We start from the raw sequence: 6000 nt of genomic DNA, 5'->3' as shown, positions 1-6000 counted from the left end.
AACATTTGGTTCGTGTGTGTGTGTGTGTGTGTGTGTGTGTGTGTGTGTGTGTGTATGTGTGTTTTTAAAAGAAAGAAAAATAAGATGACTATAGTGTCATGATATGGAGTAGGAGGGACCTTGGCAGCAGGTTGGATCCAAACCACAAGCAGGTGAGAGGCAGACACACCATGCAAAATCTCATATAGAAATTTTATTGGGGGTTGGGGAGGGAGAGAAAGGGAGTTCAAAGTGGCCTCCTGGGAAGAGAAGAGAGAAAAACAGAAAGAGGTGCAGAGGCAGAGAACTAGAGAGAGAGAGAAAGAGAGAGATGGAGGAAGGGAGAGACAGAGAGAGAGGCAGGTGGGAGAGAAAAAGAAGAGAAAGAGGAAGAATAGGCAGATTTCTGCCTTTTAAAGGGATGGGGTGCAGCACATATAAGGCCACAAAGGCCAGGATATTGCCTACCATGTGCACAGTGATGACACGCTCTGCCAGGTCCCCCAGGGGTGGGACCAGGTGTTCATGGATGCTAACCCATATGCCATGTTGTAGAGGGCATGAGGTCCTTGTGTTCATAGATAAATCTTAGGGCAGCAGTTCTCAATCTGTGGGTTATTGGGTCCTTTGTGGGGGCAGTCTTATTTAGAGTTTCTATTGCTGTAGAAAGACACCATGACCAAGCAATTCTTTTATTTGTTTGTTTTCTTATTTTACATATGGATCCCTCTCCCTCCCATGCCCGCCTCCCATCCTACCACACACACACACACACTCCACAGGGAGGGTGATGCCGTCCAGGAGGGATCATCAAAATCTGTCAAGTTATTTGGAGTAGGGTCTAGGCCCTCCCTCCTGCCTCTAGGCTAAGGGAGTATCCCTCCATGGGGAATGTGTTCCCAAAGTCCTTTCTTGCACTAGAGATACATCCTGGTTTCACTGTCAGAAGTCCCTTAGACTGTCCAGGCCTTCTAACTGAGACCCATGTTCAGGGGATCTGAGTTGGTCCAATGCTGGTTTCCCACCTATCAGTTTGGGGGCCCTCCTTGTTCAGGTCAGCTGTCTCTGTGGGTTTCTGTAGCCTGCTCTTGACCCCTTTTCTTATCACTCCTACCTCTCTGCAACTGGATTCCAGGAGTTCAGCTCAGTGTTTAGCAATGGCTTCTGTTTCCATCAGCTACTAGATGAGGGCTCTATGATGGCATAAGTTAGTTATCAATCTCATTATCAGGGAAGGGAATTTAATGTAGCCTTTCCACTGTCATTCATATTGTTAGTTGGGAGCATCCTTATAGGTCTCTGGACATTTATAGAACCCGTCTTTATGGAAGATGTTACACATACTTTGCAAAAAGTTTTGATGTAGTCACACCTCAAGCTTTGTTGGACTCTTGTGATTGAGTTAATTATCATCAAGAAACTTTTCCAAATTGTGCTGTGCTTAAATATGCCTGAAATAAACTGTTTGGTGTCAGACTCTAGAAGTTTGAACCAATTTGATCTACTGAATTGTGTTGAACCAGACTACCTTCTTGCCTCACACAGATTGACACTCTGCTGACCTAATGTGTTTGCCGAACCCCCCCCAAACTCCGCTAGCAATAGTGTTTGCATACCATGTCATAGAGGCCTTATGACCTGAATTTGATCACTGGAGTCCATGTAAAAATGGAAAGGAAGGACTTCTTAGATATGCATGTACATCCTTCCTACAACGCACACACACACAAAATGATTTTTTTTTATTTTATTTATTTTTTTGAGACAGGGTCTTCCTACATAACCCTGGTTGACCTGAAGTCCTGGAACTCACTATGTAGACCAGACCTTCAACTCACAGGAATCCACCTGCCTCTGCCTCCAGAGTACTAGGATTAAATGTGTGTACTACCATGCCCAATTGAGAATTCTTCTAGGTTTTGTTTTGTTTTTTTCATTTTGAGACAGGGTTTCTGTAGACCAGCCCAAGCTGTCCTTGAATTCACAGAGATCCACCCACCTCTGCCTCCTGAGTGCTGGGATTAAAGGTGTGTATCACCACCACCTGATGGAAAAAAATTCTTAACAGCTTTTCAGGTGTAGCTTAAGATCAGTATACATATGTATATACAGACGTATGTAACTGTATACACAATCACTAGAAGACACTTCAGAAGTGCAACTCTCTTCAGGAGCCCACACCCATGCTCTTGGATATGTGTTAGTCTTTCCCAGAGCACCTAGGTGTCAACCCCTGCACTTAAGTCTATATTTTAAAAATCCTCTTATCAACAAACTCCAGTTTTGCTTTATGAAATTCTCTTCTGCAGGGAAGTTAAGGATCCAGCTTGGTCTGAATAGAAGCACCTAAGGACAAGACAGTGCATCGCTTCTGGCACCAGGTCCAGGCTGCCTCATCCTGCTCCTCTGCTGACAGAGTAGTTGATTGAATGGCTGTGATTATGAAGAATTGGGATACTGCAAACCAAAGGCTCTCAATGCACCTACTTTTGTGTCTGAGCCAACAGCCTTGTGAGTATCAGTTAAATCCTTTTTACATGTATTAACAGACAACTAGCTTCCTCTAATGAAAAGGCTAAGGATGTCATCAGATATCATATGGATCTATTGTACATTTCTCTTTGTTGTAATCTGCTTACCTGGTGTTTCCATTAAGTTATTTGGAAAGTATGTTGATTTGTGACTTTCTTTACTTCTGTCACTATAAAAAAAAATCCAAGAAAATATTTCCACATTGGAATAGGTTATCTGGGACAACCTGAATGCAAATCCTGAGGCTATGATCACCCATATTTGGCATAAGAATATAGTATCTTAGCCAGGTGATGGTGGTGCACACATTTAATTCCAGCACACAGAAGGCAGAGGCAGGCAGATTCCTGTGAGTTCAAAGCCAGCCTGGTCTACAGAGAGAGTGCCAGGACAGGCTCCAAAGCTACACAGAGAAGCTCTGTCTCAAGAAACAAACAAACAAGCAAATAAAAACAAAAAACAAACAAAATTATAGTATCTTTTGTTCTTTTTGGAAGTGAGAACATGTCTGTTAAGTACCTGCTTCCTCTTCCTCCAAGTAGGACTCACTGTTCAATTAGCTTTCTCCTGCATGGTCCAGGACGCTCCCTCCTTCTCTCCAAACTCTGCCAGCTCAGAGAGTCTCCAAACAAAGGAAAGGCACCAAAAGCCCAGTTCTGCATCCTTAGAAGCTATGTCAGTTTCCTCCCTGATGTCAATGGTCATCCATGCCTCTGTGTGAGCGCTCAGATTTTTTTTTTTTTTTTTTTTTTAACCACACTTGGACACAAGCTGAGTTTTCTAAAACGTTTCTGCCCTGGCTCTGGTGCAAAACTTCTCTGGTCTCCATCTCTGAGACCAGTGAACCTGCCCAGAAGTTGCTTTGCCCTCAAAATACCTTGTTAAACTTTTCAGTTCTGCTTCATCGGGCGTAGTGTATCAGAGGAGAAAATTATCAGAGGACAGAAAATCTATTACTCACCTCAAGTTTCCTTCAACTTCCAATATATTTAAAGAGCTTAGAGCATGCCTTAATCTATTGATAGACAACAAATACTGTTTCCTGCATGTACAAAATGGTTGCTGATTCCCCCAAGCCCATGCCATCCCAGCTATACCCCAGGCCTACATCTAGGCCCTACTCCCAACCCCAGAAGATTTCCACCAAGCACGTCCATGTCACACAACCAGAATGACTGAATAACCTGCCTAGCAACAGAAATAGACCTACCCCCAATTTCCCTGATTCTGTCCACCTCAACCATTCACCAGGCCAATACCAGACCAACATGTCCTTAGTTCTACTGCTGCTGCTGCTGCTGGGTTCCAATCTCCAATCCCAGCAGATGTCATCACTGAGACATAGACCACACTAGCCAGAATGGGTAAGTGACCCGCCCACCAGCAGCACCCCTCCCTAAATTCTGCCCCTGGTGACCCTTTCCCATGCCCATGCTGTCCCAACTAGTCCCCAGTCCTGTGGCTGGGACCTTCTCACAAACCCTCCGAAGACTTCTACTAAGCAGGCCTAGGCCACACAAGTCAAACTATGTGAGTGATCTGCCTTCCAATGGAACTGTACTCTTCTCTGGAGTCTGTCCCCCACAACCCTTCACCAGGCCAAGGCCATCCAAGCTTGTGCCTGGGCTTGCTGCTGTTGGGCCTTGCTTCCAACCCCAACTCAGTCACTGAGATGCATGCCACACCAGCTAAAACTACCCTCACTGGTGTCTAGCAGATTCCATAGGCCCAGACACAATCCATAGCAGTTGGACAAACAGGTTATCATCACATATACAGTCCAATCATTTAAAAAAAAAAACAGCCCCAGCAGCTCCACCATAGGTAGGCCAGGCTGGTCCTAGGAACACCAGAAGAAGACACAAGCTTTACTGGAAGCCAAGCCAAATATTACAAGTTTCAAAATAGAATGAAAACAGACCTATCAGAATTATACCCAACTCAATTGAGACTTGAAGAGCCTGGATAAACCGACCTCTTACAGACTCTAAGAAAACATGGATGCTAGCCCAGACTACTATACCCAGCAAAACTTTTAATCACTACGAATGGAGAAAACAAGATTATCTCATGACAAAGTCGAATTTCATCAATATCTATCCACAAACCCTACCCTATGGAAGGTACTAAAAGGAAAACTCCAACTCAAGGAAGTTAGCTGTACCTATGAAAACAAACAATAGATAATCCCACAGCTGAGGGAAACACACACACACACACACACCACCACCACCACCACCACCACCATCATGACCACCATCACCAACAACAATAATAACACAACAAAAATAACAGAAATTAATAAGCAGTAGTCATTAGTATCTCTCAATATCAGTGGCTTCAATTTGCCAATAAAAAGACACAGAATGGATATGAAAGCAGGATCCATCCTTCTGCTGTATACAAGAAACACACTTTAGTGTCAAAGATAGACATTACCTCAAAGTAAAGAGTTGGAAAAATATTTTCTAATCAAAGAGACCTAAGAATCAAGCTGGTCTAGCTATATATCCTAATGTCTAATTTGACCAGAATTAATCAAAAGAGATAGAGGAGGACATTCATACTCATCAAATGAAAAATCCATCAAGGTGATGTTTCAATTCAAAATATCTATGCCCCAAATACAATGGCTCCTACATTAAAAAAAATTATAAATCTAAAATTATACATCAAAACCCACACATTAATTGTGGGAAACTTTTAACAACTCACTCTCACCAATGGACAGGTTGTCCAGACAGGAACTAAACAAAGTTCAGAACTAACAGATGTTATGACTCAAATGAACCTAGCAGAATATTTTATTCAAACATCAAAGAATATAACTTCTTCTCAACACCTCATGGAACCATCTCCAAAACTGACCACATACTCAGTCACAAAGCAAGTTGGAACAGATACAAAAAGAAAAAAAGAAAAAAAATTAAATAACCCCTGTGTCTTATCAGATCATCATAGATTAAGGTTGGAGTTCAAGACCAGATAAACAATATAAACAGACCTATAACCCCTAAATAGAAGCAATCATTAAAAGTCTCTCAATAAAAAAAAAAAAAAAAAAAGCCTTAGTGCTGGATAGTTTCAGCTCAGAGTTCTACCAGACTTTCAAAGAAGAACTAAGTCCAGTACTCCTCAAATTAATCTAAAAAACAGAAACAGAAGGACAGAAGGAACCAAATTCTTTTTATGAGGCTAAAGTTACCTTGATATTCAAACCACACAAAGACTCAATAAAGAAAGAGAATTATAGACAAATTTCACTCATAAACATTGATGCAAAAAAAAATACTCAATAAAATACTGACAAACTAAATCCAAGAACACATCAAAGAGATCACCTACCATCAAGATCAAGTCAGCTTGTCCCCAGAGATGCAAGAATAATTAAACAAAAGAAAATCTGTCAGTGTAATCCACCATATAAACAAACTAAAGGAAGAAAAACCACATGATATCTCATTAGATGCAAAAAAAAAGGCCTTCAAA

This window comes from Phodopus roborovskii, unplaced genomic scaffold (assembly GCF_943737965.1).
Source record: "Phodopus roborovskii unplaced genomic scaffold, PHOROB, whole genome shotgun sequence".
NCBI classification, from domain to species: domain Eukaryota; kingdom Metazoa; phylum Chordata; class Mammalia; order Rodentia; family Cricetidae; genus Phodopus; species Phodopus roborovskii.
The sequence above is the reverse complement of the archived record's forward strand: the minus strand, read 5'-3'. Positions refer to the sequence as shown.